Source organism: Rhincodon typus, chromosome 6 (assembly GCF_021869965.1).
Source record: "Rhincodon typus isolate 14 chromosome 6, sRhiTyp1.1, whole genome shotgun sequence".
In the NCBI taxonomy this organism is placed as follows: domain Eukaryota; kingdom Metazoa; phylum Chordata; class Chondrichthyes; order Orectolobiformes; family Rhincodontidae; genus Rhincodon; species Rhincodon typus.
In genome coordinates, this window is record NC_063337.1 from 11,784,248 (window position 1) to 11,796,565 (window position 12,318).

General features: G+C 40.7%; 1 protein-coding gene across 3 annotated transcripts in view; it reads right to left on the minus strand.

The window, feature by feature from the left end:
* Window positions 1-11,740, minus strand: part of LOC109913072 (A-kinase anchor protein 17A) — a 35,601-nt gene extending 23,861 nt beyond the window's left edge. For 2 of the 3 annotated variants that reach the window (XR_007262275.1, XM_048598112.1), the window contains exon 1: window positions 11,660-11,740. The gene's annotated coding sequence lies outside the window, so the exon portion shown is untranslated. Of the gene's footprint in view, window positions 1-11,048; window positions 11,079-11,659 lie in introns of those variants that run through there. The other variant, XM_048598114.1, reaches the window with a different exon arrangement.
* Between the last annotated feature and the right edge of the window lie 578 nt (window positions 11,741-12,318).

Sequence of the window (12,318 nt, forward strand, 5' to 3'; positions counted from 1 at the left end):
AGAAGGGGGTAGGCCTGAAACGTCAGCCTTCCTGCTCCTCTGATGCTGCTTGGCCTGCGATGTTCATCCAGCTCTACACCTGGTTATCTCAGATTCTCCAGCATCTGCAGTTCCTACTATCTGAGAAATAAACTAGTCAGGCTTTCGAAAATATATCCAACAATTCTGTTGAAAAGTGCACACACACGGATGACAGGCAACAATAGCACCAGGCTAAGTAGTGAAAATCACCACACAGTCAAATAAGCACCTTGTCTTTTATTATCAATTTAGCACTGAGCACTTGGATAAGGTTAGTGAAAAATTACTCAAGTATGAAATTAGTAGCTATTTTATAAGCACAGGAGGTAATTTTTAATTTAAAATTTATTCTTCCCATTTACCCAAGCCAGAGCCTGAAAATAATCATTCTATACACACATGGGTTAAATGAAGGATACTGAACTATATTGCCGTCATATCTTAACCAAAAAAATACTTTGCAAACTACCCACATGAAATGGACCTGTGTAAATCATTGCTGATTCAAATTTCCAGTGCAATAGGAAAATAAGTAAGGGACCAAGATACAGAAACACACTGTATTAATAAGTTACTCTTTATTTGTACAAAATGTAATGGAATTTTGTAACAGATTGTTACATTAGGATCTCAATCTCTACCATAACCCTGAACTCTTATCTCCTTCTTTATTTTCTTGCGTGTTTTTCCCTTTTCATCAACTCCTCCATGAAGATATGCCTTAATCTCCTCACTCCATTTTTACCACAATGTTAATCATCCAACTTCCCTTCTTGGCCTTCATGCCAGCTGATGTTTTCAATGACTTCCTCTCTTCCAAAACTGTCTTCCTCCCTTTCAAGGCCACCATCACCTCCCTTCCCAAATAGAAAGGATTGCTGGCTCTGGTCAGCTCTTCTTCCAAGTAACAGATACCAAACCACACATTCCCTATTCCCTCACGGCATTACTGTGCTGGAATGAGTGGCAGGGCCACATAGAAAAATTGAAAGCAAACTATAGCGAGAAAATGTTGGAGGTGCAGGGGTTAGTGTGATCATTTGTTACTATAGTCAGTTTGTCTTTTATTCTATCCATCTTTACTGAAAGTGGGGCCATGGTCTTCCATTGCATTGGTCCACACTTAAAGACAGAAGTAAAGCTGTGGTTTCTGCAGGATGGCAGGCCAGGAAACTCCTGCTCTTATTGCCTCCCATAAGGTGCATTGGAAGGATTTACAATCAATCAATCTGTTGGGCCACGTAACGAATGCACCTTCTGTGGCCAACATGTCCCTGCATGGGACCACCACAAGATTGGCTGCTGCCAACAGTTCAAGGTCCTTTCAAGCAGCTTAAACCAATCGAATACCATCCCCTCAGTCTCCTCTTGCCCCTACAAAACTGTGAAAGCTCATCGGTATCGGTTTCTGGACTTCTTTTTTCTTCAATATTGTTATAGATGCTGTAGAGCTAAGAATCATCAACATAATGTCTAAATCTACAGATGAGGCAAAGTTAATGAAGGTGGAACATATCAAGTCCAAGTATAAAGTGTTTTTTGTAAAATTTTATGATATATTCCAAGGTCAAAAGTCTCTACCCTAAGGAATAAAATCAAAAATCTTAGAAACTTTTCAATGACAATTAGAAGCAAGGTTTTAACACCTGTTGCAGCTCAATCTGAGACCAATTCTTATTTGACTATCAAATACTCCTGACCTTTACAGGTTCAGCATGCAATGTTTTAAATTGTTTCCCCATGAAAAACAGCTACTGCTAGTGAGCAGTGAGGAGATAGATGAATATAAGGCAGCAATAAAAAGTATTTTTCAAATGTGATTACCCAAGGCATAGGAGTGGATTTGCAACCAACTGTGTGTGATGCATTTCTCATCCCCATCACAGATTGTGGATTGCATCGATCTCAGTGGTGGGAATTACAACCTCTAGCCAGAAAATTATACCACTGCATTCAGGTCAGAAGGCGATTAAGCAACAGTGCATTTGTATTATCGTCAGCAAGCTTTAGAAGCTTGCAAGTGAATCCAAGTGAAATCCATTAGTTTAAACCTTAGGAATTACATTTATTCATTTGATGTTTATTTTCAAAATCACTAAACTCACAACACAGAGCAAAGCAGTTTTTAATTCAGTATTTAATACTGGATGAAAAAATCTAGGTTTTACAGGTACCTGTTAGCTTTGATTTGTAACAGAAAGTCAAAACCAAAAACTACAAAACATACAAGATAAAATCAGCTAAAGATCAGCTGTAACTTTGAACACTAACTTTCAAGAAAATATCAGACAAACAATGCACCGTTTATAAGACAACCCAGGATTAGTTATACAGCTCAGAGACAATACTTTGACCACCTCAATGGCTGTTCCTCTCACACCTCAGGCACAGGGCAACACTTCCAACCATCATAATTCAGCTAATGATGGTCTCGAGGCCAAACTTGCCACTTCAAGTCTGTTTAATAAGCTTCTCTCTTAAGGAATATGGCCAATGTCAACAAGTAGATGTCTCGGCTGATTTCACCTCCAGAAACATTCTGGCACTGAGAACCATTGATAAAAGCATCAAACTAACAGTTACAAACATGTTTGTTTATGGTTTAGATCACAAACATTGCTACAAGCTGCAACACAGATCTCAATTTGGATATGCCAGGCCTATTCATACTTAGTGCAGAGACAGCCCGGAAAAAGCAACCTCCATGGAATGCATGAAGCAAAAGGATTTGTAAAGGTTTTACGAGAAGTATCTGGTCATATCTACCAGAAAAGGATGGACCGATTGTGTCTGCTTCCTCTGGAAAATTGAATACTGACACGTTGCTTAAAGAAACGATGATGATTCTTGTCAGTACAATATGGCCTGAGTAGTACCCACTATGTTAGCTCATGTATCATACACCACAAAAACTGGGCTCATGTTGAGACAGATGTTATGGAGTTTATTAACTATACTAAATACTAACATTTCTCTAATAATCACAGATGTTTTTATTATTCATTCATAGGATGTGAGTATCGCTGGATGGGCCAGCATTTATTTCCCATTGCTCATTCTCCTTCAGCAGGTGGTGGTGAGCTGCTTTCTCGAAACACTGCAGTCCATTTAGTATAGGCAGACCCACAGTGCCATCAGGAAGGGAGCTCCTGGATTTTGACCGAGCGACACTGAAGGAACGGCAATATATCTGCAAAACAGGATGGTGAGTAGCTTGGACGGGAGCTTACAGCTGGTGATGCTCTCCTGTGTCTGTTGCCTTTATTCTTCAAGATTGAAGTGATTGTAAGTTTGGAAGGTACTGTCTATGAAGCCTCATGAATTTCTGCAGTGCACAGTGAAGGAGCTACCCACTGCTGCTGCTGGTAGTTGATGGTGGAATCAGTTGGACCTATACCACCATTCCAAGCAAATCATGGCTGATCTTCCACATCCCCTCCACTGCACTATCCATATCTCTAATTCCCTTAACACAACAATCTATCAGTCTTAGCCTTGAATGTACTGAACAAGTGAGTTTATACTAAACTCTAGAATAGGGCTTGATCTTAGCATACAACTTCTCCCTTTTACTAACATTTAGTGAAGCTGTTCAGTCAATTCACTTAGGTCAGCTAACAGCCTAAGTGAAAGGGATTCTGGCAACAAGATCAGAGATGATAGGTTACCTTCACTTGCTCAAGGATCACGATCTATTGTTTCACATCTTCTGCCCATGTCATACCAGTCTGATACTCAAACATTAGCTGAGTCTTCCACTTTTCCTTTATCAATCGTACCATCAATTTAAAGTGCAGCACCATAAGAAATCAGCCTTCCTGTATTCTGTGCTACTACTGGTCACTCTGTTTAGCACTACCTTTGAGCTGCATTCTGTATCAGACACAAATCATGTCACTATAAAATGCCACCATGTTTCTTCTGATGCTTTTAGCTTATAAGTTCAATTCTTCCAGCAGCATTCATGCCACAGTTGTAATTCCCTGTGCATCACACAATGCTACTGAGAACTAAATGTTCTCCTTCACAGAAATGCAAGCTTGAGAATAAAAATTTCAGTGACTAATACTGTCCAAAACACTCCAGATGCAGTCTCCTCAATGCTCTGCATAACTGATGCCTAGCTTCTCTACTATTACATACAAACCAGTATAAAAACAGAACCGGAAGTAATGCCAACCACCCCAGCAAACCGAGGCATATAAATAACAAGTGGGATAGAACACCAATGCTTCACTAGAGGCGCACTGACGATGTTACCTAGCAGGGTGACAAAATGTTTGCAACCAAACCCACCAGCTCGGCGAGCAAGTCTACAGCCTCATGCATAACCCGAGCTACAAATCTTCTCAAAAACTTTAAACACCTGAGGGTGCAACACCCTCAAACTGGCCCACAGATGGGAGACAAAAGCCATCCATCCGAGTGCAACCCGCAAACAATTGTATTTCCTGCACAAATGCCTCAGAAACGATACACAAACCGCTGAAAAACAGAACTAGAAGTAATGCCAACCACCCCAGCAAACCGAGACATATAAATAACAGGCGGGACAGAACACCAACGCTTCACCGGAGGTGCACTGCCAGTGTTACCTAGCAGGGTGATGAAACATCTGCAATCAAACACACCGGCTCGGCGAGCAAGTCTACAACCTCAATTCACCTGGCAACAGTATTGTTATCTTTCTTGATTACTTGCTGTACTTGCATACTAACCTTCTGCAATTCATACTCTATGACATCAGATCGCGTTGCAAGTCAGAGCTGTGTAATTTCTTATCATTTAAATAACGTGCTTTTTTATTCTCTCTGCCAAAATGTCCACTCTGTTAACTTATCTTTGTCCCTTTGTAGACATCTTACGTCCTCTTCACAACTCACTTTCTACCTTTGTTTGTATCATCAGCAAATCTATCTATCTTACCTTTGGCTCCCTTCATCCAAATCATTTATACAAATTGTAAAGAGTCGAGACCCCAGCACGGACCCTTCCAACATGCCACTTGTGACATCCCGCCAGCCTGCAAAAGACCTATTTATTCCTATTTTCTGTTATACAGCCAACCTTCTATCCGTGCCAATATATCACGCCCTCACCATGAGCTTTTATTCTTCCACCATTACCCTTGTGGCACCTGATCAAATGCTTCTAGAAATCTAAGTACAAAACACCCCTGGGTCCCCTTTATTTACAACACAAGTTACAACTTCAAAGGACTCTAGTAAATTAAACATGATACTCCTTTGACAAAACCACATTGACTCTGCCTTATCACCTTGAACTTGTCCAAATGCCCTGTTATAACATCTTTAACAACAGCTTCTACCATTTTCCCTACAACAGAATGTTAAGATAAATAGCCTGCAGTTTCCTGCTTTCTGCCTTTCTCTCTTATTGGGAGAAGGTATTGCATAATAATTTACCAATCTAAAGTAACCTTCCTTGAAACTGATGAGTTTTGGAAAATTAAATCAATGCATTAACTATCTCACTAGCTACTTCTTTTAAGATCCTAGCATGAAATCAGTCAGAACACGGAGACTTGTCAAAGTTCAGTTCCAATAATTTACTCAGTTCTACCTCTCTGTTAGTTGGAATTTGATCAAGTTCCTCTCTTCCCTTCAATTCTTCTGACCCCTTGATTCTGCATTCTCTATTTGACACTTAATTTGAAGCGAACAGAAGTGACAATTGTTTGATCGTGGCAAAGTGATCCACTCAATTCGAAGTCAGCAACTAAATCTGGTATTATGATCCCTGCAGGTGTTATGATAGGCAAATCAGATCCCAGACTGAAATCTCACTTGATAGATCATATTTTGTTTTTTTCAGTTTTAACAAGACGTTTTTTCACTGAAGCAATGCAGCAGATTCTGACTTATCAGCAAAACAGAAGTTAGGATAAAATAAACTAAACTAAATTATTTATATAATTATTTACAAATAACACACACTTAAACATTTTGAAACACAGTAAAAATACAATCTCATTAACCCCAACAGTATCCCAGTACAATACCCAAAACGCCAGACAGAATGCCATTCTCTAAACCAGCACAGAAGCTGATTGCCCCTTCATTAATTCCTCATATAACTGCGCATAAATTTTCTCAGCTTCAAATATATATTTACTCATGGGACGTGAACTTTGATTTATTGATTGATTGTCGTCACATTTACCGAGATATAGTGAAAAGTGTTGTTTTGCATGCTTTACAGGCAGGTCGTACCATATAAAGTGCATCAGTGTTGCAGAACAGAGTGCAGAATACAGTGTTACAGCCGCAGAGAAGGTGCAGAGAGAGAGAGTGACAGATTGCTAGATGGACACGTGACAATAAAATCAAAATCAAATTTAATTGCCTATCCCGAGTTGCCCTTGAGGTGATGGTGAGCTTCCTTTGTGAACCACTGCAATCCACATGCTGTTGGCTGACCTACAATGCCCTAAGGGAGGGAATTCTAGGATTCTGACCCAGCAACACTGATGAAATGGCAATACATTTCCAAGTCAGGATGATGAGTGGCTTGAAGTGGAACTTGCAGCTGGTGGTGTTTCATACATCTACAGTCCTTGTCCTTCTAGGTGGAAGTGGTCATGGGTTTGGAAGGTGTTGTCTAGGAGAGGTTAGGGGTGTATCATCTGGAGTTTAGAGGCATCAGAGGTGACTTGTTTAAAACAAAAGATCCTGAGGGGACTTGACCAGGTAGATGTTGAAAGGATGTCCTTGTGCGAGACAATCTAGAATGAAGGGGACGCCCATTTAAGAGAGAGACTTTTTTTTCTGTCCAACGTTTGAGATTCTTTGGAATTTCCTTCCTCAAAATGTAGTGGATGCAGAATCTTTAAACATTTTTAAGGCAGACATGGATAGATTCTTGAGGGAACGTGGAGTTGAGGTTAAAATCAGATCAGCCATGATCAATCTGAAGGGCAGAGAAAGCTCAAAGTGCTAATTGGCCTATTATTATTCCTTATTCCTACTGTGGGGTTAAAACCCACTCCATGGCTTGAGTTCAACAAAGAAACCTAGTGGAGGACTAGGTACTCTAGTGGAGGACTGAAGGAGTACAGCGCAAGAATAGGAGCAGAAGTCAGCTATTTAGCTCCTCGAGCCTGTGGCATCATTTGATACGATCATGGCTGATCAAGGTCAGAGGATGCCAACGTCTGGATGAGATGTTAAAACAAGGCCTTCTCTGGTGGATGCAAGTGATCTCAGGGCAGCAATGCAAAGAACAGCAGGAGTTATTGCCAGTATAGTGATCCCTCAATCACAAAAGCCATTCAATCACTCAGTCATTATGGCATTGCTGCTTGAGGCAGTTTGCTGTTGAAAATTGGGAGCCCTCTTAAATGTTTTAACTCAGCATTCGATATTTCTATTTCCTGCGAGCATTGGGACCTCATCTGACAGTGTCACGTTAGTAACTAGCCTTCTGAAAATGTGAACAAATCTTTCCACGACACCAGAGGAAAGGTCATAAGAATTAGCAAGATCTTGGACTTGTGCTTCACTCTACTCCATTACCCAAGAAGTATATCAAAAATAAGATGATTTTGTGATTAGAAGGAATGAAAACTCACCTTCAAATGGAGGCAGCAAGGGGGCAATAGTCATCTTGACTCATGAGTAGCTGCCCCATGGCTGTTGGCCAAGAGGTGTCAGGTGATTGACATAGCATTTATGCGCAGACCGCAAAGTAAGGTTTATTAATAGGGAGACAAGACACACCACCTCACTGGGGAAAGATCAGGAGTTCTGCAACATTAGCGAGAGGGAAGAACAAAGAATATTGAGTACCAAGACCACCAAAGACTATAAGAGACCACAAAAGGGTGGGTAGCACTGCCTCTACTCCTCCATTCTGCAGAATAGCTCCCGCACTGGTCATTTTTCATGGGTCCTTTCTTTGCTTAATTAACTAATGTCTAAACTGCTGCTTCTCAAACCATCAGAAGAGTGCAATAAATCTTTGACTTCCTTTATTAGGTAACAGTGATCACAAACCCAAACAAAAATCAACAGCAAGCATTAATTGGCAACAATGCTTCCTGCATTACAAAGAGATTACATTATAAAAAACTTTGAGATGGCCCATAATCATGAAAAGCCCCATATAAATGCAAATCTCCTTTCACTGATGCAGTAAATGCCATTAATTAAAATACCACTACTTTAACAGAGCAAATATATTATGAAGTTCAAAGCGTAAGTGACACCAATTTATTCCAAAATGCTATTTTCAATCTCCGTCAAAGTGGTCAATGTCATTTGCCTTTCAGTCTCCTTTCCCATGGAAAAACAGAATGTGCTTCATATGCCATACCCAAGATTAGTTAATGAATAGGGATTAGTAAATCACCAGAGAAAAGGAAATCTCATTAAAATGAAATCCAATCTGGAAAAAAGTCCTGCCCATACAGCTAGTAAATTGAATGATATTGAACTGCATTCACTTCAATTAGCAAGACATTCTGACCTTAAAGAGATGAGCAAAGTTACATATGGATCTTTTCTTTTTTCTAACAGAAAAATACAATGGTAAATTTTGGTTTAATAGTCTCGGCATTGCAAGTTTGCCTCGGAGACAATACTGTGGATCACATATGAGAGGTCCTTAAAAATACTTAACATTGTCATATCGCAATACATTAGTGGATGCTCTTGAGCTTTGCCCCTGGTGAGAGTACTCAGGGACTTTCCTTTTAATGTACTTGGGAGATTGGAGCTATGGGTGAGAGTTGACAACTTTTTGAAGTTCCACCTAAAATGGCAGATTTCTGCAGCTGCAGGTGGAACTGTATCAGATGTTGGTGGCATCCAAATAAAAATGGTACATTATCAACAATTTAGCAAATGTAGATTAATAAAGATATGAATAATTTCAGTATCGTATTTGAACCATGGAATCATACAGCACAGAAGGGCAAAACTTGGCTCTTTGAAAAAGCCAGTCAATTAATTGAACTCCCTTGCTCTTTGCTCATATCACTTCAATTTTTCTTGATTTCAAGTACACATCCAATACCAATTCCTTGTTCAAAGCTACTATTAAATATCCTTTAATTACTGACAGGCAGTGCCTTCCAGATGATCACAACACACTTCATGTAAAGAACTCATCTCTTTTGCCAACTGTCACTTACAAAAGTACATAATCAGTATCTCTTCTGGTTCTTAACCTTCCTATAGTTCCCCCATATCTAAATCTATCAAAATTCCTCAATTTTGAAACCCTCTACTGAACCTCCACTTATACTTCTGGGGCTTTAAACAGAGCAACACAAGCTTCTTCATCCTTCTGCATAATTTAAACACCTCATCCCCATATTGCTCCAGTAAATTTTCTCAGATCATTCTCTATGGATCTGACATCCTTCCATAAAATCTGATGACCAGAACAATTTTTAAAATATTCTTTCGCAGGGCATCGCTGGCTGGACCATCATTTATTACCCGTACCTAATTGGCCGAGAAGGCAGTAGTGAACAATCCATGTTTTGTATGTACATCCACATAGGTTTGTGGAACAGACACAACACAAGCTGAGGCCAATGGTTTGTAAAGATTTAGTATTAAACCCTTGGTTCCAAATCCTTTCATCCAGTCAGGGGAAGTCAGCTGGCATCTTAAGTAGCCTTCTCAACTTTTTCAAAGTTAATTTTGTTCTTGGGATATTGATACAGCAGGTTAGCCCAGCATTTATTGCCCATCTCCACTTTAACAGAGGTGGTGGGGAGTTACTTTCTTGAACTTGCCTTCAGTCCATGTGGTATAGAGACATTCAATGAAATACATTTTTAATTTCATACAGGGAATGTAGATTCTGCTGACCAAGTCAACATTATTTTCCAATCCATAATTATCAGAGTGGAAATGGTGAGCTGAACTTCTTGAACCGCTGCAGTCCATTTGCTTTAGGTAGATCCACAATGTTGCCAGAGACTTTTAACATATTGACACCTGAGAAACAGTGATATACTTCCAAGTCAGATTGATGTGTGGTTTGATAAGAACATATCCTGTCACATATCCTGTTTCTCTTTCCACAATTGCTGCCTGGCTTGCCAAGTTTCCCCAGCATTTTCATTTTTTAAAAAAATTCAGATTGCTAGCATCTGCAATATTTTGCTTTTGCCTTCAAGTCTATGTGTATATATCCCACTCCTTGCCCCATATCTCTCTGCTCCTGCACCCCCTAGAAAACTGCATCATTTGGTTTCCATTAACCAATCTCTATTCTATTATAAAACAAATAACTGTGGCTGCCAGAGATCTGAAACAAAAACATATTTTGCCAACGAAACTCAGCAGGTCTGGCAGCATCTCTCTGTATTCTTCTCTCCACTGGTGCTGCCAGACCTGCCCAGCTGCTCCAACAATTTCTGTTTGTTGTCTCAATAAACCCACAGCCATCTAGAAAGACAAGGACAGCAGATACATGGGAACACCACCACCTGCAAATTCCCCTTCAAATCACTCACCATCCTGACCAGAAATACACCGCTGTTCCTTTTCTGTCACTGAGTCAAAATCCTGGAATTCCCTCCCTAAAAAGGTATTTAAGTCATCTTTCAGCATATGGACTGCATTGGTTCAAGAAGGCAGCTCACCACCACCATAAATCAAAGTCAACCACGGACGGGCAATAAAGATTTTTAAAAACAAAACTGCAGATGCCGGAAATCAGAAACAGAAAAAAGCAGGAATTGCTGGAGAAACTCAACTGGTCTGGCAGCATCTGTGGAGAGAGAAAGCAGAGTTATAACATTTCGGGTCCTTCCTCAGAACTCAGATAGGCAACAAAAATTGTTGGGCCCAGCCAGCAATGTCCACGTCCCTTGAGTGAATAATTTAAAAATAAACTCTATGCAAAACACAAACAGACAAACATAATGTGATCAAAGCCTGCGACTCCGACAGAAATGTCCAAGTGAATTAAGACAACGCTGCGGCGGCTCCTAGATATGGAGACAGGGGTTCATGGCCTTCATGGGAAGCTGGTTTTTGGCGACCTACCTGTTCATGAAGCTGCAGCGGGGGTGGGGGTGGGGGGGGGGGGGAAGTTAGGCCAAGAGCCGGCAAACTGCTGGAGGCCTCCCGCCAGCAGCAACAACCACCACTGCGACCCGGCTCATAAAGGACCCCTGTGACCGACCACCCCAAGCGCCTGATGATTCGACCCCACAGGATCATGCCTCAACCCTATTTCCCGGAGATCTTCCTCTCGCGTGTTGCTGAATGAAGGCGCTTCCGAGAGAGCAGAGTTTTCGCCCAACCGGCGTCTCACTTCACGAGGAGTTTTTCTCAGCCAACTAATATCCGGTTAGGGGACTTTTCGTCGGGGCTTTTCGTCACGATTGACTGCCCATTGCTGCCATCTTTGTGAGGGGCAGCGATGGTGCCGAAAGCACACGAAGGTGACCGATCATACCCGAGTGCTGACACCAGGTGAATGAGAACATGTGGCCAACAGGTTTTAATTCCTAAAAAACAGCAGCGAAGTTCCAAAAAAATCACAAAGCAGCTCGATACAATTTTATTTAAATTTTAACACAGTTCAGTTCAATCATAATTGCAGTAGCTATAGTATATAAAATGAACAGAGTAGCAAGAATAAACCTGACTACCTCTGAAATTCTGCACTCCTTTCTCTCAGGTCGAACCTTCACCTTGTTGTCAAACTTGCTAATTAGGATGGTGCTGTTACACTGAACTTATTTATTCCTATCGTGATTCAATTTTCCTTCCTTGTTCAGTCTCTACTCTTCGTGATTGTAACAAGGTTAGCCAGATGGGACACAGAGAATATCAGTTCCCTGATTGGGGCTGTTAATCTGGTTCAATCAGGGAGTCCCAGCTGGCAGATAGAAACAGGAGTGTCAGACATACTGTTCACTCAGAAAGCTGGCTCTGAGGTAGCTGGATCAGCGTCAAGTAATATGCATGTGTGTATAAATTATGATCTGGTGACAGGTTACGAGCTTTTGTGCAGTTATTTCAGTGATGATGAGAGATAAAATATGCTCCTGAAGAAATTCACTTACAGCAGTCGTCTTTGAGTGGGATAAGCATTTTTACCACCATGTCATTATTTGAGATGCTTGACTCATTCGATCCTGCCTTCAAAGACTGGGTCCAATATCTGGAAAGAATGCATTAGTTTTTTCTGGGCAGTTGACATTTGGGCAGATGAAAACCAATGAGTAATTCTCATGACAGCTTGTGGACCCGCAGCTTTACTGGTTATTAGGAGACTAATGTTTCTTAAGGCACTAGATACTAAAAC